Here is a 24443-nt window from a genome sequence, read left to right as displayed (position 1 = left end):
AAATAGCCCCCAGAGCCCCGCAGCCATACCCCAGGGCTCCAGCAGCAGGGCTCTAGTGGCAATTTAAAGGGCCTGGGCTTCCAGCCCCTGCTGGGAGCCCCAGGCCTTTTAAATTGCCCCCTGGGGAAACTGGGCCACCCTGGTACAGCGCACTGGCTTTTGCTGGTACTGGGGCTTGGGTGCGGGGTCCTCTTAGGAGCGAGGCCGATTCAAGGGAATTGGTTAAATTGGCCTAAAGCCGGCCCTGGTGGCTGGGATTTAAAGAGCTCTGAGCTCCCCGCCCGCCTGCCCAGAGCCCTATAAATCCTGGCCGCGGCTGAGATTTAAAGAGCTCTGGGCTCCCTGCGGCTGCCGGCAGCTCAGAACCTTTTGAATCCCGGCCGCGGCTGAACTTTAAAGGGGTTTGGATTCCCCGCGGCTACGGGCAGCCCAGAGCCCTTTGATTCCCGGCTGCGGGACGCACAGTGAGACTTCACGGGCCGCACGTTGCCCGTGGGCCGTATGTTGTGCAGGCCTGGCATGGAGGGGCAAAATAGGTAAGAAATTTCCGTGGCCTGTCACTAGCAAATAGTAGCCACCATGGATCCTGCCAGAGGTGGCTACATCTTAGCACTGTGGGAAGCAACCCTTCACAGAGACCATTTGTCTTGTGGTTTGGGATACTTCTCAAGACATGCTGCACTCAGAGTGAGCCCCTCATCCTGTGCCAGCTGGAGAAAAGAAAAGGGGCCAGCCAACTCTCCCACTACCAGCTGCGAACCACTGATCCCCAAACAGGGGGAGGCCTCTGACTTTGATGTGTATTAAATATCAGGCTGTTCTCTTTCTTTGGCAAATATCTAACAGAGCTAAAAGAGGAAACAAATGATCCTCAAAGGAGAGGGGAAAGACAATCACTGGGAAATATAATCCCCTGCAACATCCAGAATGGAGAGCGACTCAGGGCAACAGGTTCCCCCGAAGGAAGAAGTTTTTGGGATTTAGAAACATAAGGAACAGCACAAAACTTGAGAGGATTGTTAATTGACATTTGATAATGACACAGAGGGAAAACCTGAGCTTTCAGATCAGTGTTCAGAAATGAAAGACAAAGGGTGGAAATCAGAGATTTTGGATCCATTTTGCAAATTATAGAGAGGAAAGTGGAAAATCAGAGGGATTTTATATCAGTTGTTGATAGGAGGTAAAATCTGAGTGTTTCACATGAATACTTGATAAATGAATAAAGAGGAAATGGGCAACATTTGCAAACATTTTGTGTTCAATAATCTGAGAAAAGGTGTAAATCTGAGATTTTCTTATTATTTTATAATTAGAGACAGGAAAATCTCAGGGCATATTCAATTAGAAATAGACAACTAGAGAGAAGTGGGGCAAATGTTTAGGTTATTTTATTTGAATCTTTGAGATTTGCAAAGAAATTGTGTCACAAACTGCATATTTGATAACATGAGAGGAAAACACCAAGATCTGAGGGGAGAGAGTCACTTTCCTGTCAGGGCCCAGTGCTCCCTCTTCCTCCCCCTCCGGGGTCTCTCACTCACTGGGGGCTCCAGGCGGGGCTGGTGCGGTCAGAGCCTGGGGCTGCCTAGGGGGCAGGTCCCAGCTGGAGAAAGCCCCTCCCCCCCGGCCAGGATAGGAATGTGCTACTGGTAGCAGCCTGGGGCTGGACCCTCTCTATGGGGGACACTTGCTCCCCCCTCCCCTTCCTGGCCCTTCCCACGCCCTGTTGCCAGCAGAGAGTGGCCCCCCCAGCCCAGCCCAGAGGTGTCCCTGTCTCAGGCCCCCCCCAGCCTCTGCCCAGTTCAGAAATCACTCGGGGTACCATTTCCCACCTACACAAGGACAAATCACTGCAGGTGAAAATGGGGGGAAACACCCCAAACCTGAGATCTGAACTGGCCATTGGCAAAGGGGAGAGAAAATGGGGCACAATGGGGGGAGGGGAACAGGGAACTTCTCAGGGGTTTGAGGGAAGGGGGTGTCAGCCTGAATGTTGCTTGTTGCTCTCTAGGGAGAAAGGGGGGAGGACAGGAGAGGAGGGGGGTCTCCACGGAGGGGGCAGTGGTAATTCCGAGGGGATCTCAGCCCTCCCTTTTTCTCCCCGCTCCTCAGGGGTCACCTGCTCTTCTCCCCTCGCCCCCCGGCCATGTCCCGGCTGCACAGACATTTTCCATCCATCCCTTTCCCAGGTCTCCCCCCTCCGCAGCCCCCACCCGACCCCACGCAGGGGCTGCTAGGTGTAATGCATGTTCAGTAGGGATTTCTCCCCTACTAATGCTGGGGTGTCCTTCTCCTATAGGTTAGTCTACTAATGATCTCATCTTGGTGCCATGTGTGTCAGTTCATTGCCATGGCACTCGTGTGCTTAGACATCTGAGGATGCTCTATAGAAAAGCTCCTTGAGTGAGGTGATCCACAGGGAGTAGCTCAAAGCTCCAAAGTGCCTGGCCGGGGCAGGACATTGGCACAGCAAGGGCGGGGTGTGGCAGTGACATCACAAAGGCCTTTTGCAGGACCTCACACTATTGGTCAAAGACTATTGGTGAGCAGGTGGTGACCTCACAGAGAGATCCTGACATCAGTCAGGGGCCAGGGGCTAGGGAAACCTCAGAGACCCCTGTGGCTTTGCTTCAGCAAGTCTCCTTCTCCAGGTCTCTGTCTGAGGACTGAGAGAGTATTCGGGTTCACGGACGTGAGCGCCAGGAGAAACCTCTTTCCAGTTTTCTCCTTCCCTTGTAGTGATTTTACTAGAAAACAGCCGTCCCTCTTTAGAAGGTAAGAGCCTCCTGGAGGTGTGAAACCTGTTCAGTCTGATCCATCTGGTGAGAGTTGAATTCTAGGCATGGAAAACATGAGTTTAAGGAGGCAGAATTTTATTCCGCACCTGGGATTTTGTCCCTTAGAATCATGGGGACATTAGGGTTTGTCCTTTGTGTTTCACCTTTTCCTCCATCCACCTGTCCCTCCCTCCTTTCTCTTCATCTCTTCTTTTGTCCTTTCTCCTGTTCCCCTCCCAACACCAGGACGAGTGTGTGCGTGTGTGTTGCGGGGGAGTGCTCTGCAGCTCTCACTGTGGGAGTTCCACCCAAAAATGTGAGGCTGAAATAGTGCTCAGGCAGTCAGGGCTGGATTAACCTTTTGTTGGCCCTGGCACCAAACATATTTGTGGGCCCCAGTATAGTCACTGTGGGCTCCGAGTGTGGGCCTGGTGGGGCAGTGCCATTGGTGCCTTCGTATACCCGGTACTGAACCTCAGAGACATTTTTCATTTTGATCACACACCTCTCCATGACTATATGCATTGCCATACACAGCTCCCTCAGCCCGCGGGTTTTCTTATTGAGCTGTACACCCATGTGGGTTTACCAGTGTCCACAGTGAGCAGAACTTTCATAGTGACCAAGGAAACTCCCCACAGATTTATATCTTTCCTCATTCAGACCTTCTCTAGCCATGTCTCCAGTACCCCCCCATGTCACCAGTCACTGCATGTGGTCCTAGTCTCAGCTCAAAGTCCTAAAGCCAGCAGACACCTGATCAGTTCTGACAGATCCCTCCCTCAGCCCCCATCCTGCCATGTGAGCAAGCCACCGGCAAACACCATTTCCCCAAAGTGAGGACTTAGCCCTTGGGAATCTGAAGACACCGGCGTCTCTCCCTCTGCTCCCATCTACGTGCTAGTCTGCTACCTGGTCACCACCACCTCTCCCCATACTTGTTTCCTTTCTACTTTGGACATGCTCCCAACCAGCTGGAAGCTCCCTCTGCAAGCCTGACCTGCTCCCGCCTTCCCTGCTCCCCCGACATTCCTTTCCTACTGGTGACCTCTGTTCCTTGAGGTTAACTCCAGTGTCTTTAGGTGCTCTAGCTTTATGGCCCCAGGAGTCATAGAGCCACTTGTAGTTTCTCTAGCTACAGCCATGGGGCAACTGCCAGAGGCCAGACTTAGACAGCTGCAGCTACTAGCCGCAGGAGCGGAGGCAATGCCAAGGCTGAGCATGCTTGAACCTTGCAAGGGCAGCACTAGGGACTCTAAATCCTCAGCACTGGCCCTAGGCAGCTGCAGGCTCTGGAGTTAGGCACTTTCCTCCTTTAGGTTCCTGCATGGTTACAGAACTGCAGTAAAGTGGAACAATTATCAGCTTCTGTGATTGGAAGATGTCTGGATCCATCTAATAAGACCGTCCTACATAAATGAGGAAAGTTGAGGTGCCTTTATTATTCTTTTGTTCCATTCTTTGTTTCTATGGGGAATTTGCCAGTGCAATATCACTGTCTTCCTTTTAAACAAACAAAACTAAAAAAAAAGTGTAATGGCTGTTGAAAATAGCAATTCCAGCCCTCGTTAGCACTGTGAAGACCCCAACGTTTGTTGCTCAATTTTCTCCTACTTTTTCTACAGTAAATGACAGTGGATCAGCATATTTGATTTGGGAGAAATGAAGTAACAGCTGCCCAAATTGAGCTTGAGCACTCCTGATTTTGAGGTGTTCAGATCTGGAAGGCAGGGGCTAGATTCCCTTTATGAATATTAGATACATCTGGAAAGGAAAAGTCAATTTCTATTTTCATGGCTCAGAAGTGGAAATCCTCCTGTCCTGTATCTGAAGCTGTCCAGGTCCAGTAGAGCCTCCCCTTCCTTACTTACCATTTTACCTTCTGGCGGGATCCACATACCTCCCTTGCCCAGCTTCAGATAGAGAGGGGCCCTGTCCAGTTAGTCCACCCAGTTCCATCTTTGGGGGCTGCCAGGCGAGGTCACACCAGCATCCCTAAGCCTGTCTGGGGAAGTCTTCTGAGGGTGCTACCTGGGCCAAAGCCTTCTACTCCTTGGTCACACCTCTTCCCTATTCACAGGTGGCACCCCCTTCTAGCAGCCAGCCAGCCCCCCAGCCACAGCAAGCTGCAGCACATGGAGTCTCACAGCTTCCCCCCTCCCTTTCCTGTTGATAGCAGCCAAGGGAATGCTGGGAAATGTTCCTTCTCTGCTCTAAGGAAGGGAGCTGGTCAAGGAACTACAGCTCCCAGGGCCCTATGGGGTCTCAGCTCCCCTACTGAATCCAGGCTGCTCTGAGGCTCCTTTTCTGCAGAGGGGAGGAAGTTACTGTTACAGGTCCCTTCAGAGCTTGGGCCTAGCACTATGGCACCATGTCAAATCCAGTACTGCTCCCAACTCTATCCAGCTCTGCTGCTGGCAGGATCCCTTCCTATTCTTTTTGTTTTTTGCCTCCCCTCCAAGGAGAAGCTCTGCATTGTTCCTGTGTAGGGAATTGAACCCAGGCTGTCTGGGTGAAAGCCAAGAATCCTAACCACTAGACCACATGGGACTTCCATAACACGTTTACATGTTCATATTCAATAACACAATTAAACGTAGCCATTCAAAGTAGCCATTTAAAAGAAGCCATTCAAAAAACTTCAAAAACAGACTTCAAAGAGAAATTGCAGAGTTACAACTGATCTGCAAACTTAACACCATTAATTTGAGCTTGAAGAGGGACTGGGGGTGACTGGCTCACTACAAAAGCAATTTTCCCTCTCTTGGTATTGACACCTCCCTGTCAATTACTTGGAGAGAGCCACATCCACCCTGACTGAATTAGCCTTCAACACTGGTTCTCCCCTTGTATGGTAACTCCCTTTACATCATGTTCCAATATATATTTATGCCTCTATCTGCAATTTTCACTCCATGCATCTGAAGAAGAGGGCTTTTTACCCACGAATGCTTGTGTCCAAATAAATCTGTTAGTTCTTAAGGTGTCACCGGACTCCTCGTTGTTTTTGTGAAATAAAAGCAAAATGCACTCTAAGCTGATCTTAACCCTTTCAATGCCCTTACAAACTTAGATGCTTCTCACCACAGGCCGGCTGGTGGCTTTTCAGCCAGGCTCTCCCCTTTCGTCAGCGCTTCAGTTGCTTGGTGTGGGGGTGTCTGTAGATGTAGGTGGACGAGAGAGACAAAGCATGGCAAATGTCTCTGCTTTTATCATGTCCTTTCTTCCCTCTTGGCTTTGCTCCCCCTTCAGAGTCAGGTGAGCATCACTGCGTCTCTCCAAGCAAGTCTGAGCAATTCCCCTGGGGTGTCCTCTTGCAGGTAAGTGATTGCACTGTAGCTCCCTTGCTGAACAATGGCTGTTGATGGGTTGTTTGACACCCTGTCCGGGTGTTGGCTACTTTCCTTGCTGTTGTCACTGGGGAGCTAATATTTGGCTGACTCCCCCACCTTACAGCATAGTGATAACCACACTGCACAATTCTCATAACTTCATATGCATGAATGGTAAACATCTATGGGTAGAGAAATGACTTTCAGCAGATCATATCCTTTCCCCTGATACCTTACAAGGCATGCTCTGTATATAAGATCACGATTATATGAAAATGAGGAATATGGGGGTTACAGCACACTCCCCCAAAGGTACAGAATGTCACACTGAGATTCTATTTTCATTTGTTATGTAACAGCATTAAAGAGATCCAGTGACTGACCAATGGCATTTTCAAGTGCTAAAATGGCAAGCGCTGTTGGTCTCTCATTGGCCATCAGCGACTGAAGATACGGTTTAATGAGCCAGAGCTTCAAGGCGAGGGTGGCTCTGTCCACTGCCTTCCGTTGCGCTGCTGGGCACCAAGTCCCTGGCGGTCAATATGTGAAGCTGGGAGAAGAGAGTGGGGTGGCAAGCGGTGGTAGAACTTTTGCCACCAGGGTCTAGCTGTCTAACTTCCTCTTCGTACTGCTGGGCCCCCGTTGCCTTCAGGTAACACAGGAACTAAGGCAGGAATAGGGTGAGGAAGCAAGTAAAGCCGAGCAAGGAAGGCAAAAGTTAATCTTATCTTCATGGGCAGCTCGCAATGACGTCCTTCTTCTGTGCCACAGCTGACAACAACATCCCAGACAGAAAAGTAACAGGCCAAAAAGAAACCTAGCAGCTGCTGAAACAGTTCAGCTGGGAGCGTGCTAGACTAACAGGCTCTTCTATCCTCCTTTATGCACGGGCGGGATGTTTTCTGAGAGTGCAGCAGTTCCTTTAACTGCCACGAGTCCCTCATTTCAGGCTATGCAGCAGGAAAAGACAGCATGGGCTTCTGCACCGAGTTGGCCCACCTGACCTTTCATTCTTCTCTTGCTCTTTGTCAGCAAGGAGAAGAAAAAGAAGCTCTCCCTCAAGCTGGAGTCACATGGGCGAGGTAAGGACGACTTCCTGAGTGCTGGCTCCAGTCCTCTGCCCTGCCAGCTGACCTATCGAGGGGCTACCACCACATTCTCTAGATTTGTCCATCAGTCTGTGCCAGAGTGAGCAACAACCCAGTAGGTGGAGTTTCTGTAGTGTAGTGGTTATCACATTTGCCTAACACGCAAAAGGTCCTTGGTTCAAAACCAGGCAGAAACAGGCTGGCTTCCTTTTCCCAGATCCCCTTGTTATTCAGAAAGGGCACTCCTCCTATTGGCCTGTCCCTGGGATAACTCCAACCCCTGCATGACAGAGGATGCTGACAGCAGTGGAGAAAGCACCTTGGTGTCAGGCTGGAGAACCTAGAGTAGTTAGGCCAGTCACCATTTGGAGGCTTGTGGCTTGGCCACCTCTGCTGTTGGAGGTTGGCCTATAGAGGCTCTCACTTCCTGCTGGGCTCCTTTGCGTGACTGGCCAAAGGAGGAAGTGAGGCAGGAATGGGGCAATAGAGGAAAGTTGAGCTGAGGAAGGCAGGGAAGAAGCTGTGGGGTTAGTAGAGCACCACCCTTCATTCTGCAAAGCCTGGGGAGGTGTGGTTGGCTGCTGGGAGGTAGAATCCTGTGCCTGCCTCTTGGCTTCCCAGGAGTGGCTACTTGCAGCCCAGAAGAAGAAGGGAGGTTCTGGGTGAAAGGAAAACAAGCAAAGCTGAGTCCAAGTGGAGAATGGCGGCTCCTTTATGGCCAACCTGGGGGCATGACTGATGGTTTTAGAGGTGGAGGCTGGGCTGGCTGTGAGCAACTGGGATCCAGGAAACCCCCACCTGCCCTTCTGAGGGCTGAACCCATGGAGGTGCGGTTGGCTGCTGAGAGACAGACCCCTGTGGCTGCCTGTTGGCATCCCAGGGATGGCTACTTGCAGCCCAGGAGAAGCGGGGTTCTGGGGGGAAGGAAAAGCAGCAATGGTGAGGCTGAGTGGGCTCCTTTCTGGCCGAGATGGTGGACTGTGGTGAGTCTGGGAGTTGCCTGTAAGCCATAAGTGGACGTAGTGCAGTGAAAACTGCTGCTCCATTCTGGCCGACCTGGGGGCGCCACGGATGACTTGGGAGTGGGGGCAGGGCGCTGGCTGTGAGCAAATGGGATCCAGGAAGCCCCAGCCTGCCCCTCCAGGGGCCGAGTCTTCTTCTCTCCTGCCATGGGGAGCCCGACCTTAAGCCTGCCCAGCATGTGCAGCAGCTCGAGCATTAAGCCTTCCTGTGTGCATAACTGAACTATGCCCTAGTGTAATAAGGTGTAAAGTTTAGATTGTGAATTTATCTTTAATTTCCATGGTAATTTACTTTGATCTTTTATTCCTACCACTTATAATCCTTAAAACTCCATCTTTCTGTAGTTAATAAATCTGTTTTATGCTCTACTTAAACTGGTGTATTTTGCTTGAAGTTCTTGGGAAATCTCAGCTCCATTACAAGGCTGGTTCATGTACTATTCACAGTGAGGGAGGGGTGGACCCTGTGTAATAAACTCACACTGATCAGGCTTCTGATTAAGGCAAGATGGTATGATCCAGGGGTGCAAGGCTGCAGAGCTGTAGGGGGGGCGACTTTCTATCATTAGTGTTATGAGTGGCTGCAGAAGCATTCATGTAATTCAGTTGGCTGTGTCCCTACCTACGGATGTCTGTGTAAGTGCAATATCTGCCAGAGATTCACAGCTTGTCTCAGCATCACATGTGTGAGAGGGAGCCCAGGTGGTGGGACAAAGGGCTCAGGGGTCCCACTGTTCAGTTGCATCCCAAAGATCCCATCACAGACTTTCAACAACCACAGCGGGTGCTCACTGAGACAGAGAGAGAGATGCCAAAATAGTGATATCCAGTGCCAGCAGACATCAAACTATCAGAAATTCTGTGAACAGAGAAGACCCTGCTAGTGGAAAATGGCTTGTGAGGTATCATTAGAAAACGCATAACCTACTGAATATTATCCTCCTGTTAAAATGTGTAGTAACACTGTATGTAAAATTGTGAGATTTTACAGTATGATATTACTGAAAAAGTTACAGTTCTGGGGAACACCCACAGACCAGTTCCTCAGAGACAGCAAGGCAAACAGCTGGTCAAACAGTCATTCTCCTGCAGGGGGAAGGTGTGAAGACATTAAGGGCTGGTCTACACTACGGGGGGAAATCGATCTTAGATACGCAAATTCAGCTACGTGAATAACGTAACTGAAGTCGAATATCTAAGATCGGATTACTCACCCATCCTCACCGCGCGGGATCGATGTCCGCGGCTCCCCCTGTCAAATCAGCAACTCTGTTGGGGTTGGTGTTGTTCCGGAATTGATATAAGCGCGTTCGGGGATCGATATATGGTGTCTAGATGAGACGCCATATATAGATCCCCGAGCAATCGATTTTAACCCGCCGATACAGTGGGTAGTCTAGATGTAGCCTTACATTCCATCACAGGGACCTATTGAGGCTGTTGTGGAAAACGACCACAGGATTAATATTTGAATCAGCTCAGCCTGAGGCTCTTTTCTTGGTTACAAGCACGCAGGGGGCGACAGCTATTGGAATACTGTTCCTGAGCTAAAAATCACACAAGCCTTTTACAGCTTAAAACCACAAACAATGACACATACGTTGCACGTTAATTTTCTTATTGGAATATACTGCAAAATATGATGCAGGTCAAAAGCAAGCTGAACAATCAGTTTTCCATATTTGGCCTTTCCTGTTATTTTTATTACACCTGGTGATATGGGAGCAAGACTCTCCATGTCTCAAGAAATGTCACTACCAACCTAGGCCATTTTCACATGCTGGGGTGCAATCCAGATCGGCGAGGAGTTGTGTCATCTGTAATCCTGGGTGAGATTCAGTGTTCTGCTGCTGGAGCTCCCCTGTCTGGATACTCCCAGCCAGCGTTCAAGGACGCACTGAGTGTCTGTATGATAAGTAACCCTGGACTGGCAGCTCTGACTCCAGCCGCCTGCTTGTTACACCCCAAGCACATTCTGGTTTGGGTAGAGAAGGCTCAGGGTTTGAGAGAAGGCTGGGGGTAGGAAGCTTCTGTTCATTATGCTGGACCTAACCCCAGTTTTACTTGAGTAAAGAGGAGATATTTGACATTGTGTGATGCTGCTCCTGTGCTCTGTTCCCAAAGTGTTCTGCAGCAGAGGAGGGTCTCTGGTAGTATGTATGTTACTGGCCTATTGGGGTGATGCTGAAACAGGACAGGGTACAGATGGCATTGTGGGGGTGGCATGAACCTTCACTCTTCATTTCCCCTTCCAAGAACAGAAGGGACAGGAATCCTTACCCAGCAAGACCATCGTCTCATAGTTCCCCTGCATGACATCTCTGTAGAGGGCTCTCTGAGTGGGGTCCAGCAGAGTCCCCTCTTCCCTGGAGAAATACACAGCCACCTCCTCCAAGGTCACCGGCCCCTGAAAGAGCAGGAGTCCAATACTCAGTACCTGCTGACCCACTCACAACCCCACTATTCACGGAACAGCAGCACCAGGGAAATGGAAGCTCCGGGAGGCACATGTTAACAGAGTCCCACCCCACCTTGCTTACAGCAGCCAGGAGGCATCAGAGGGTAGAAAGAGAGAACCTTTGTGTCTCCCATCTGACAGACAGAAGCAGGGTCTTCACATTTATCACATAGCTACTAGCCAGAGCTTAATATAGGAGATGGGGCTGTCTCTGGACCCTGATAGTGGCTCCCTGGTAGGAATCCAAGCACTCTCCAAATAAAATATATGGAAGAAAGGGGAAGTCAATCATAAAGAATAGAAGTTAGAAGGTCAGAATTGTAGTGCCCATTAACAAAGGTTTAGAGAAAATAGAGCCTATCAAACTAACGGGATATCCTTATTGGATGAGATCAAAAGTTTGGTTGCAGCTAATAGTATTGATGTAATATACCTAAACTTCCGTAAGGGACATGACTTGATTAGCACAATATTTTTACTAAAAAAAACTAGAATGATACAAAATAAACACGGCATACATTAAATAGATTAAAAACTCTGATAGTAAATGGGGAACCATGATCGAGTGGATTTCTTTCTAGCAGGTTCCTGCAGGGATTGGTTCTTGGCCCTGTGCTATTTAACATTCTTATCCATGACTTAGAAGAGAGTACAAAATCATCACTGATAAAGTTTACAGTTGCCACAAAGATTGGGGTTGGTGGTAATTAATGAAATGTCAGTAGATTCAGGCTCCATCGCTGAGAGTCTGGGAAGTTGTCCCAGCCCTGGCTGGAGGGTTATTTCCTGTTCCACAAAGAGGGGAAGTTCCATTCCCAACTCCTGTGCCTTGAAATTAGGACCTATCTGACACTACACCCTCATATTCATCATAGTGGTATGATTATAATATGATTAGGACATAATTATGATCTATTTTGTAGAAGATGCATCATGTGTGGTGTCACTGGAAAAGTTCTGATTTGCTGAATATGATTATCCTATTTGTGTGCACATATCATGTTCGTATCTGAAGTTATGGATATTGACTCTGTATCTGTATTTCAAATGTGCTTACTCTGGGTAACACCCACAATGAGCCTTTCAGGTACAACAATGAAGAAGCCAGACAGTGCTGATGGCTCAACAAAGACAATGGACTGTGGAAGAGCTTAGCCTTCCTGTGAATGTTTCAGCCAGCCTATGAGTCATGGCTACTATGACTCAGCAGGGCCTGTGACCAGACCACATGACACTAAACTCCATTTTAGTAGCTGTATTTTTCCACAAACTGGACTAGGAACTGAGTTTGGAACAAAAGGTTCCCACCATATGGAAAAGCTACATAAGGTGGGGTGTGACATCATCTCTTGGCCTCATTCTCCACACAAGAGAACTTCTGGAAACACCTGAGAAACAAAAACGGATGTGGGGGAAGTGCTGCTCCCAGGATCAAGAGATTTCTAGCTTGTGTATGGAAACTTGGGGGACTGCTTGTACCATCAGTCAGGGTGAGAAATTGCTAATTCAAATTCTATCCATCTAGTATGTTAGGCTTAGTCTGAGTTTTGGTTATTTGCTAAATAATCTGCTTTGATCTGTTTGTTATCACTTATAATCACTTAATCTATCTTTCTGCAGTTAATAAACTTGTTTGATGCTTTATCTTAACCAGCGTATTTTGAGTGACGTGTCTGGGGAAAATCTCAGCTTGTTGTGCACATCTGTCCCATATCGAGGGGAAGGGGAACTACATTAATGAGCTTGTATTATAGAGATCCCTGTGCACTATAAGATGGTATCATTCTGGATTTATACTACAGCAAGTGTGCAAGGTTAGGGAGTGGGAAATTGGCTCTTGTCTTCTATCTGTCCTTGAGTGGCTTAGGTAACGCACTCAGGTAGCTTAGTTGGCTGCATGGCGCCACCTGCTGTTGTGTTGGGTGATAACAGGCCCTGGAGAGGCTGGCGAAATCTCCAGCAAAGCAGTGTGAGAAGGGCCAGCCCAGCGTGAGGGTTAGAGGACACAGCAGTTCCCAGAAGCTCCACAAACTGCCTCCTGGGGGTGACAACCCATCACGCCCTACACTACACAAGTCTCAGCAGGTTTGTCACATGCTGTCCCCTCCCTTTCTCCACCCGAGATATTTCCTGCTTCCCACCACTTCTAGCAATTCCCACCCTCTTATGCATTTACTGCTCCTCAACCTCCAAGCAGAGCCCGCCACCCTGATAATCTCTTACCTGAGCCAGCTCCATTGCAGCCATTTCCTTGCCCCTGGGAGGACGAGATGATCTGCAGCGAAACATGGATGTTATTCTCTGGCCTGCCGGGGTGAAAAGGGCAAGGTGTGAGAATTCAGACTAGGCTTTTGTCCATTCCACAAGCCGATTCCCCCCAGCTTTTCCCCTGCTAATGCACATTCTAGGTTCTAGCACACTGTGAAGCACAGAGTGACCTTATTCCAGTACAGGCCTAGCCCCCTCCCACCAGGGTGTAACCCTCTGACACATGGGGATACCCTCCCAGTAACAGTCTCTCTCTTACATGTATCAAGTTTGCGGACAACACCAAGCTGGGAGGGGTTGTAAGTGCTTTGGAGGATTGGATTAAAATTCAAAATGATCTGGACAAACGGGAGAAATGATCTGAAGTAAATAGGATCAAATTCAGTAGAGACAAGTGCAAAGTACTCCACGTTGGAAGGAACAATCGGAGGCCAGAGAAGAGCAGAAACAAAGGAGTCACTTTGGGGGATTCTCCCTGTCATTGTCCCCAAGGCAGCTGTCTCAGGTTTACAAAGGTGTTTCATGTTCCAGCCTTTATACAGTCTCTCCTGGGAGTGCCCCTTTCATGGACTGGGCCTAGTTTTAGTTTTTGGTAGTTAACAAGCTTGGTTTATTGTTCATCTAACCAGTATGTGTGGATTGAAGTGTGTTGGAAACTCTGTTTGGGATAACAAGCTGGTGCATGTCATTTTCCGCTGATGAAATGACAGACTTCATATGAGCTTGGGTCGTTCAGTAGCGTGCTGGACAGTGCAAGATGCACATTTCTGGGGGAAAGTTGGGCACTTGAGAATTTGCTGGTTTTCTCCTGAGGTGTAATTCATGAGTGGCTGTCTAGCAGCACTCAATACTGTGTAGCTGGGAGTGAGTTACATGCTGGAGACTGTGTGTTAATTGGCCAAGAGGGGCTGTTCTCGCGGGAAAACAGTGGAAAAGGCACCCCATGCTGGAGGACTGAGGTACAGCTATTTAACAGTCCAGATTGTACTCTGGGTAACATCACAGACACTCATTATGACAGAGCCTCTTACAACACAGAGAAAGTAAATCCATGTCCCAGAAATCGAAGACTCCAGACAGAGGGCAAGTGTCCCTGGCACTGCTTCTTGCTGACAGAGAGGTTCAGAGACAGTGCGAGAATCCTGGGGAAGCTGGGAACAGGAAGCATGGGCTGGCGGGGTTCGGTGGAGAAAAGGAACAGGAAGGGCAGGGATATTACTGAATCCAGGATCTCAGCAGTACTAGATGACAGGATAGCACATAGTGCAGCCCATTGGAAAACACAATCCCAACTATACATACAAAATGATGGGGTCTAAATTAGTTGTTTCCACTCAAGAGAGTGATCTTGGAGTCACTGTGGATAGTTCTCTGAAAACATCCACTCAATGTGCAGCAGCAGTGAAAAAAAGTGAACAATGTAGGAAATAATTAAGAAAGTGATAGATATGACAGAATATCTCATAGATCATATTTGTAAAAACAGCAAATAAATCCATGATACACCCACATCTTGAATACTGCATGCACATGTCACCCCATCTCAAAAATAGAAATATTGGAATTGGAAAAGGTTCAGAAAAGGGCAAGAAAAATGATTAGGGGTATGGGACAGTTATGCCAGACCTAACCCCCAGTTTCACTTGAGCAAACAGGAGATATTTGACACTGTGCAATACGGCTCCTGTGCTCTGTTCCCAAAGTGTTCTGCAGCAGAGGAGGGTCTCTGGTATTATGTGTGTCACTGGCCTATTGGGGTGATGCTGAAACAGGACAGGGTACAGATGGCATTGTGGGGGTGGCGTGAACCTTCACTCTTCATTTCCCCTTCCAAGAACAGAAGGGACAGGAACCCTTACCCAGCGAGGTCACAGTCTCATAGTTCTCCTGCATGACATCCCAGTAGAGGGCTCTCTGAGTGGGGTCCAGCAGAGCCCACTCTTCCCTGGTGAAATACATAGCCATCTCCTTGAAGGTCACCAGCCCCTGAAAGAGTAAGAGTCCAACACTAAGGACTTGCTGCCCCACTCACAGCCCCACTATTTGTGGCAGAGAAGAGTGAATCAAATGGAAGCTCTGGGTGGATCATAGTCAGGAGAGTCCCACCTCGACCTGGCTCAGAGTATCCAGCAAATGCCAGGGTGAGGGGATGAAGAGAGAGCCCCTTATCTCTCCCAGCATATCCATCACCCCCCTACTAGCCACTGACTGATACAGGAGATGGAGCCCCTAGCAGGGTCCAGGGAGAGCTCGCTGGTAGGATGCCCAACACCCTCCTCATTGTGAGGAGTGGGATATGAAGGGAGAGGCAGCTCCAATAAGCCTGACTCATGGGTGTCCCCTTTATATCTCACAGCAGCTGATGGTTAATGAGGTCAGGCTCCAGCACTAGGAGTCTGGTCAGTTTGACTAGCTCCATGTAGGTGGGTTATTTTCTCTCTTCACAAATTAGGGCATTTCCACCTCCAAACCTCCTGGGTCTGTTCCTAGAATCTAGGCCACTTAGTAAATAACTCCCAGCAGGTCTGCCACACCCTGGCCTCCTCCTTTCCCCACGCTGTGAATTTCCTGCCCCGCTCCAACCTCCAAACCAGACTCTGCAAACCTTCCCACCTCTGGTGTATTTGCTCTCCCTTTCCTCCAGCAGGAACCCACCAGCAACCCCCCGATAATCTCTACCTGGACTGACTCCACTGCAGCCATTTCTCTTCCCTGTCCCACGCCAGGCTGGGATGAGCTGGAGCAAAACATTCTGCAGCCTGTCTGGGGGAGAAGGGCAGTTGTGGGCGTTTCAGAACCGGTTTTAGTTAATTTCACATCACAATTCCCCCAGGCCCTTTCCCTGCAGACAGACACCCTAGATTCTGTCATGCTGGGAAATGCTCAATCTGTTTATTACAATTTAGACCTGGCCCCTCCTGCCAGGCTAAGTCCACAGACACATTTTTAACCTCCCTTCTCTCTCCCCTCACCCCTTCTCTGAACACAAGGCTAGAAAAGAGCAGAACCAAAGGAGTCACTGTGGGGGATTCCCTCAGACACTGACCCCACGGCAGCCACACCCCAGCAGGGGGAATATGGAGTCAGGAACTGGCTTTTGCTCTGTCTGATCCTTGTTTTGTTCACTGGAAAGTGGTTCTGCCCCAGGATGCAGCAATACATGTGTCTGGGTGGACTAGAGAGCTGGAAATCTCTCCCCCACATTCATTTCTCCCACTGCCCCTTTCAGTCTCTCCTTCCCCTGTCCTCTCTCCCTGCCCCTCTGGCTGGGACAGTCCCATTCCTGGGGGCTTTGCTCTCCCATGGCTGGATTTCCTCCTGGCAACCGCTAATGGGAGGAGAAATGAGGTGGTGTTGTTTGTGCAGAGTCACTTTCTTGCCAGACCCTAGGACATTCCCTGAGGTCTTTCAGTTACCTGGAGACTCTGGCTCAGAATTTAGTAGTAACAGGGCCCAGGACTGCCCTAGGGGGCTAGGACCAGCTGCAGAAAGTCATCCCCTGGGCCGGGCAGAGAAGAAGCTTTAATTAAGGTCACTTCCCAGCACAGAGCCCCACTGGGGGAGCAGCAGCTGCCAAGCCTGGTCTCCCAGATCACAATGGAGGCTGCAGCATCTGACCCAGGAAGCTGAACCCCAATATCCTGAGCAGAGAGGGACGGAGTGTATGAGCAGCTTCCCTCCTTTAGCTCTCTGGGGAGAGCAGCTAATGGGAGCCCCTCCTCACAGGGAGAATGGCTGATCTCATTTGACCCACTGTCCATCTGGAATCACTCCTTGTCTTTCCATACAGTGACTCTGGATTAACAACGGTCTCAATGACACCGGATTTCAGAAAGAATGAGTTCAGAACGCTGTGGAAAAGACCATCGTGTGGCAGTGCTGACTCCCTTCCCACCTCCCTCACCCCCGCAGATCTAGGACAAGGACTGGGGGCAAAAATTTTCCAAACGGAACCGAAAGTTCCTGCAGTTTTCAAAAGAGGAGAAAAGTAAATTCTGTGAATTCACACTAACAGTGTTTGCTAAGTGGACAGAAAGTTATCACAGTGACAGGGCACGTGACTGGGGAATGGACTTGGTGACCTGGTGACTAGGAGCCAGGACTCTGGTACAAGTTGACCAGAGAGAAGGATCATGGTTAGCAGCAGCCCCCAGACACCCCCTAGTACCCAGAGCCCAGACCCCCCAGCCAGGGGCCCCAGACACCCCCCAGCCAGGATCCCATCAGATATTCCCTGGGACGCAGCCCCCAGAGTCCCTGGCCAGGGACCCCAGATACCCCTCAAAGCCCCACCGGCCAGAGAACCCCCACCACACCATGATTGCCAGGTTGGGAATCCCAAAGGGTTCCCCCCACCAAGAGCCCCCAGCAGCCAGGGACCCCCTCAAGGGACCCACCCCCACACTGGGAACTCAGTCCCTCACTGCCTGCCTAGGAACTTCCCCACCCTCCAGAACGATCTACCCTGACATTTGCCTGGGACCCCCTCCTCTGCCCAGTGTGACCCCCTGATGCTTTACAGTGCGACCCATCACTCTGCTTCCCTGGCATGCCCTCACCTAGTGCCAGGGATCCCCTCCCCCAGCTCTGTGCACTGGGCATGGCAACAAAACCAGGAACCAGCGGGGGAAGCACAGACAGAGCCCCTGGCACAGAACCAGGCTCCCTCTAACCCTCTGTCCCGCCTCCCCAAGAGACACCCACCCCCACTGTTCTGCAGCCACCAGGCCCCCAGCGATACCCACCTCCAGGACCCATAGCCTCAGGGATGGGCACATCAGAACCACCACCCCCGAAAACCCCAAACCTCCACAACCCACCAACCTGACTAGGGTACCCCCTGCCCAGCCACCCAGAGGCCTCCCCCTACCACAATGCCCCTTCAGCTGCAATCTCCCCACACAGACACCTTCCCTGCCCCTGCAAGTGTTACCTCACAGAGTGTGAGAAGTGGCTAGAAAGTTAACACCACCTCCTGCTGGCCAGTCACACAGGCAGAGGGAGCCTGGGGAGTGCTTCTTTAACAGGAGAATGGAAGGCCTGGAGGGCAAGAAAGATCCACGGGCTGTCACTAGCAAATAATGGCCACCATGGATCCACCCCAGAGGCGGCTGCATCTTAGCACATTGGGAAACAACCCATCATATTCAATTAGAAATAAAACAACTAGAGAGAAGTGGGGCAAATGTTTGGGGTATTTTATATCAATCTTTGAGACACGCAGAGAGAACCCTGTCACAAACGACATTTGATAACATGAGAGAAAACCACCAAGATCGGAGGGGATTTGATGTTGCTATTAAATAACTAGTGGAAAAGGGGGACTGTTGGACTGGATTTTATATGACTGTCCAATACATAAACAGAATGTGATGGTCCCCCCCGGCCACGGGGCAACCATTCACGTGAGCAGCTCAGAGCCCTTTGAGGAGCTGATTTAAGGGCGGGGGGGGAGCTGGAAGGCTCCCTGGACAATGGAAGGGGGCCGCAGGGGAATTGGGAAATGGGGTCTGGGCAGTCTCCATGGGGGATGTGCTCCTCCCTTCCCTTCCCTGCCCTGGCAGAGAACGGGAACCTCATCCCATCCCACTCCAGTGGGAGCCATGTTCTGGGGAATGACCCAGGGCAACAATTTCCCACCCAAACAAGGACAAATCGCTGCAGATAAAATGGGTGGGAAAATCCACCCCCCATCGGAGAGATTTTAAATTGACATTTGAGAAGTATGGAGAGAAAAGGGAAAATCAGAGGCAATTAGAGAGCTGATCATTGGCGGGGGGGAGAGGAGAATCTCCCTGGATTTTATAGCCACGTGTGATAATGAGAGAGAAAAGGGGAAATCTTGAGAGAATGTGTGTGTGGGAGGAAGTGGCAAAAACAGGGACAGGATCCAGTTAACTCACCTCCCTCCCACCCCGGGAATGTCCTGGCTGCACAGAGACAGATCTACACCCCCACCCCAGTGACCTCCCCCACCTGCAACTCCGGCTTCTCCTCCCCCCTCGACACCTCCGCCCTCACACCAAAGGGGGGGGCTCTGCCAGCGCCTCCCCCTGAGCTCAACTCCTGCTCCTCCCCCCAGCCCGGATTGTGCCCTTTAGCCCCCCACGAACCCTGCCTCCAGCTGCCTGACCCCCCCCGCCCATCAATTTCCTGCTCTGCGCCCGCCCCTCCCACGCTCCCTGTTACTCCCCCGCCCCGCTCCAGCCCCGCCCCCAGCGCCCGGCGGAACGTTACGGCTGGTCCGGGCAGGGGGAAGGGCAGCGGCTTCAGCGGCTGTTACTGGGCATGCGCAGTGCCCGGGAGTAGCACATTGCTATGGGGAGGGATTTAATACACCGCCCCCCCCCGCCTGGCCCGGGGTCCGCCCCTCCCCCCCACACGACGGCCGGGCCCCGGCCCCCCCCTCCCAGCGGGGCGGGCGGGCGGATCCTCCTGCAGCTCCACTGGGGCCGAGGCGCCTTCAAGGCTTCTCCCAGGCTCCCTGGGGCAGAGTCACTTTCCTGCCCCCCAGCGCCTCTCATTCCCCGGGGGCTCCGGGTCACAATGTCCCACCGCCCTTCCCCCGCCTGCAGCTCCGGCTTCTCCCCTCCCGCCCCCGCCAGCCACACCAAGGGGAACCCCCGGGCCCCAGTCTCTGTCCCCACCTGGATCCCAGCGGGGCCGGGGGCAGATCCTGGCTGCAGCTGAGAACAGCGGCTCCGCTCCGGCTCGGGCAGCTCCAGCGCTGCTGGCAGCACGTGGAGAACCAGGAAGCAGCTGTTCAGCCCGGGCTCTGCGTCACAATGTGCCAGAGCCCCGCCCCCAGGAGCTGCCCTGCCCATGGGCTGTGCCAGAGCCCCGCCCCCAGGAGCTGCTCCGCCCCCGCTCTGTGCTGGAGCCCCGCCCCGAGGAGCTGCCCCGCCCCCTGAGCTGAGCCAGAGCCCCGCCCCCAGGAGCTGCCCGCACCTGGGATGTGTCAGAGCCCCGCCCCCTGGAATTTCCCCATGTTGGGTCTCTGAGCTTTGTTCTCCTGCCGCCTTCTTCCCAGCACCCCCTGCTCCCTTCCTGTGTCTGCAAACACCCCCCCTCCCCCGGGGCCGGCTGCAGTGCTCGCTGAGGCTGACTCCAGTGGCTGAAGTTGCCTCCATCTCTGCTTCACCTGGAGGGGGAGAGACAAAGAGAGGAGATGGTCCCAGGGTGTGAAACCAGAATCAGGGGGCAAGGAAAGAAGGACTGTTTGGAAAGGTGGGTTTTTTTGTGGGGGGGGGGGGTGAGCCAGAGGGATTCAGAAGAAGTTGGGCAGCAGAGGCTCAGGGAAATTGAGGGGAACCTCCTGGGTGTCTCAGTGTTGCCCAGGGTTTGTACAGCACCTTGCATAATATGGGGTCTGATCTCAGTCATGGTCTGTGCAGCACCTGGGAGCCCTGATGTCTGTTTCCTGATCACAGGCTCTGGGAATGGAGAGAGGGAAACCTCAGCACCTGAAGGTTAATGCAGCCCTGTGTGCAACCCCTGCTAGGGTGATCCGACAGCAAATGTGAAAAATTGGGATGGGGGTGGGGTTAATAGGCACCTATATAAGAAAAAGACCCAAAAATCGGGACATCTAGTCATGCTAGTCCCTGCTGTTCTCATAAGGGGTCGGCTTAGAGAGGGTTTGGCTACACTTGCAGCTGTCCAGCGCTGGGAGTTAAAGCTGTCTTCCTACAGCTGTTTAGGGAAAGCGCTGCAGTGTGGACACACTGACAGCTACCAGCACTCTGTCATGGCCACATTTGCAGCGCTGTTGGGAGTGGTGCATTATGGGCAGCTATCCCAGCATTCAAGTGGCTGCAATGTGCTTTTCAAAAGAGGAGGGTGGGGTGGAGTGTGACACGGAGCGTGGGGGAGACAGAGCGAGTGGATTTTTGGAGCTGACACTGTGTCAGCTCCCTGCCTGGCAAGTTCAAGCCTCCTCCCCCACCCCTCTCTCATTCACTAAATGCAAATAGCCGCCTTTGTTTTTTTCCTCACAGACCAGATAAGCCGCTGATCCAAAACAGACCCCCCCTCCCCCGTGCCCACCCGGCTGCTTCTCTCCTCAAGCAAACACCAGCTGTGGGTGTTCCAAAGGGATCCCCCTGCCTCTGCTCATTCACTGCAAACAGTAACTGTGTTTGGTTTTTAGATAAGCAGCTCCGGGAGCCTTGAGCTCACAGCAAAGCAAACAGAGGCATCACACCAAAACAAAGAGCGTTATCTCTACTTAAAAGCATTATGGGAAGGTTCCGGAGGTCAGTGACAGCGTAGTAAGATTAATCACTGTTTACACTGGCACCCCAGCGCTGCATCACCAGCTCTGTTCTCTTTATTCCTCTCGTCGAGGTGGAGCACATGCAGCACTGTAGCCAGGGAGATACAGCGCTGTATGTGCCTTGCCAGTGTGGACGGGGAGTAAGTTACAGCGCTGTAAAGCCACCACCTGCACTGTAACTCTCCAGTGTAGCCAAGGCCTGAGTTGTAGTAATAATAGCAGCCAAGAATCCGGTGGCACCTTATAGACTAACAGACGTATTGGAGCATGAGCTGTCGTGGGTGAATACCCACTTCGTCAGATGCAACAATAGTCCCATATGGGCTAGTGGTCAGGATTCCTGGTTTTCACCCAGGTGGCCTGGGTTCAACTTCTGGTGTGGGAAGAGTGCAGAGCTTTTGCCCAGAGTGGAGGCAGGAAATGAAAGGAACAGGAAGGGATCCTGCCAGCAGTGGAGTTAGACAGTGTAGGGAGGGGACCCCAGAAGTGGGGGTGGGGCAGTGGTTTGGGGGGAGATGAGGGAAGGATCCCAGCAGTGCGGGAAGTTGACAACCTGGAGAGCACAGGCCTGGAATGGGGACCTGGAAGAGTGAATGTGTCCCTCTAAACCCATCAACTGCAGACTAGGCAGGCTTGGAAGAATTGTGTATTTGTTGGTAAATGTCAATTTCTGTGTAAACACACAACCCAATGGCAAAATATTTCCATCAATAATCATCAAAATTGACAGATGGGCAAAGTAAGAAACATGCTGCTTGAGAACTTATCATGTTGTAGGAGCAGCAGTGATCTGTATGCTCTGTATAACCTGTATGCTCAAAAGGTCTGTTAAACTCCCCCAGCTTGTGTCCTTTCCCGCTTTGAATGCCTGTGAAGTGGCTTTCCCACTCTCCTTTGTACCTCCAGTGAATGCCCTTCACCCGGCCCATCTGGCCAGTGGTTCGCTGTGTTACATTCTATTGCACCTCAGGGAGACTGATCTTCATCGCACCGTCCATCGCTGCGCTGTGGGACACTTACCTTAAAGGATCCTGACATCTCCACTGCCAGGCCTGTCCTGGGAGCGTGAGTATGAGTGTGACACCCTCTCCCATCCCTTCTTTTGAGCTTAGCTATCAAGCTAATAAATGTGCTGCTTTCTGCCAAACTCTGGGGGGGAGGGGCATTATTAGTCCTCTCTAAGCTTACTAACTGACCCAATTTTGGGTAACACAAGCAACATTGTTTGATCTGTTATTGTACCAAAGGGGGAGATGGTTGTCTATAAAGGAGGGTGAAGACTAAATGCCTCTGATGAGAATGGGATTTGAACCCATGCAGGCAGAGCATAATGGGGTAGCAGTCCATCACCTTAACCACTCGGTCACCTCATCTGAGCTGTCAAAAAACGGACAGGAGGAGAAATCTAAGGCCGGCAGAGATAGGGACACTAAGGAGTTTTTAAATACTAAGCGAAAGCAGGGTCTGAATGAGCTCCCCTCTCTCACCTAGTGAGGAGCTGGGGAAAGACTTCAGGAACAGACCGTGTTTGCATAGACACACCTACTCTGCCTAGCTATGCAGCATGATGGTGCCGCTTCCCCAAAATGACCAGTTTGGGATGGTCTTGGGTTACAAATGACTTTAGGATTGAGTGGAATGAAATGTTATTCTCCTTCCTGTATGAGTGAAGGGCAGCAGAACATACCTAGTCCGTCCTGATGGAGGGGTAGGTGAGTGAGGAATAGCTTTTATTGGACTGCAGAGAAGTGATTGAGGACGTCACCCTAAACCAGTGGTCCCCAAACATTTCACATTGTGCCCTCTTAGCCATGGCTGTGGCCCCTCGGAAGCCACGGTCAAGAACCGGGGCTGGGAGGAGTGGGGCTGTTGCTTGCTGGGGTGAGGGGTGCGGACAGGGGTAAAGGGGTCGACGCCGGGCTGGGAGCCAGAGTCTCAGGCTGAGGGTGGGGTTGGGGAAGAGCTGTGGCAGAGTGGTGCTCCCTCCCTGCCCTCTATGTGGGCTGGCTCAGGTCCTGAGGTGCCCCCATGAATGTTCCTCTGTGTCCCCCTAGGAGTCGCACCCCACATTATGGGGACCACTGAACCCTACTCGCTAAGCCGGGGCTAGTGATGCCAAACCCCCGGGAAAGGGAGAACAAGTGTGGGGGCCCCAGCACCAGAACCATGCCCCTACCTTCTGTCTGTGGCTCTACCCCCTTCCACCCATGGCCCCATCCACTGTCACTTCTGTTCCACCCCTTCCCCCACCAGCCCCACCCTATCACTCCTTTACCCCTGCCCCGCTGTGGCCCTGAGACCAGAGAAGCTCTGTGCCCCTGCTGCAGCCCCCGGGCTGTAGCAGGGAGTGGGAGCTCCTCCAGCCCTGGGGCTGACATAGGGGAGACTTTTCCAGGGGGACCTAACTTGGCCAGGGCCCCTGATCATGGGCCCCACTGTCCCCTTGGCAGTGCAAGGTTTGGGGAGGCTGAGCCCCCTTGTCATAAACAGATAGCTAAGGGTTAATGTTCTTTTACCTATAAAGGGGTAACACCAGTAACCTAAAACACCTGACCAGAGGACCAATCAGGAAACAAGACTTTTTCAAATCTGGGTGGAGGGAAGTTTGTGTGTGAGTTCTTTGTTCTTTGTCTTGTGTCTGTGGCGTCTCGGCTATGAGAGTGATTTTTCTATCTCCTGCCTTTCTAATCTTCTGTTTCCAAGTTGTAAGTACAAAGATAATAAGACAATAAGTTTATATTGGTTTTTTTTGTATTTACATGTGTGTAGTTGCTGGAATGTTTAAATTGTATTCTTTTTGGATAAGGCTGTTTATTCATTTTTTTCTTTTAAGCAAATAACCCTGTATTTGTCACCTTAATACAGAGAGACCATTTTTATGTCCTTTTCTTTCTTTTTATATAAAGCTTTCTTTTTAAGACCTGTTGGATTTTTTCTTTAGTGGGGACTCCAGGGAATTGAGTCTGCAGCTCACCAGGGAATTGGTGGGAGGAAGAAGTCAGGGGGAAAATCTCGTTGTGTTAGATTTACTAGCCTGACTTTGCATACCCTCTGGGTAAGGGGGAAGAGAGATTAGCTATCTTGGTACTTCTATTTCCAGGACTGGAAACAGGGAGGGGGGAGTCCCTCTGTTTAGATTCACGGAGCTTGCTTCTGTATATCTCTCCAGGAACCCAGGGAGGGAACACCTGGAGGGGAGGAGGGGGAAGGGAAATGGTTT

At 51.2% G+C, this 24443-nt stretch overlaps 1 protein-coding gene and 1 non-coding gene across 2 annotated transcripts in view; one reads left to right on the top strand and one right to left on the bottom strand.

Annotated features, from left to right (window-relative positions):
- LOC127042372 (zinc finger protein 707-like) overlaps nt 1-19711 on the bottom strand; it is a 77978-nt gene extending 58267 nt beyond the window's left edge. The window contains exon 1 of the mRNA XM_050935863.1: nt 19596-19711. The gene's annotated coding sequence lies outside the window, so the exon portion shown is untranslated. The remainder of the gene's footprint in view (nt 1-19595) is intronic.
- On the top strand, nt 7325-7397 carry TRNAV-AAC (transfer RNA valine (anticodon AAC)). Its single transcript has one exon. It is a non-coding gene; the product is annotated as a tRNA-Val (tRNA).
- Nucleotides 19712-24443: the final 4732 nt, after the last annotated feature.

Source organism: Gopherus flavomarginatus, unplaced genomic scaffold, assembly GCF_025201925.1.
Source record: "Gopherus flavomarginatus isolate rGopFla2 unplaced genomic scaffold, rGopFla2.mat.asm mat_scaffold_37_arrow_ctg1, whole genome shotgun sequence".
NCBI lineage: Eukaryota > Metazoa > Chordata > Testudines > Testudinidae > Gopherus > Gopherus flavomarginatus.
This window is presented reverse-complemented; position numbering and strand designations above follow the sequence as displayed.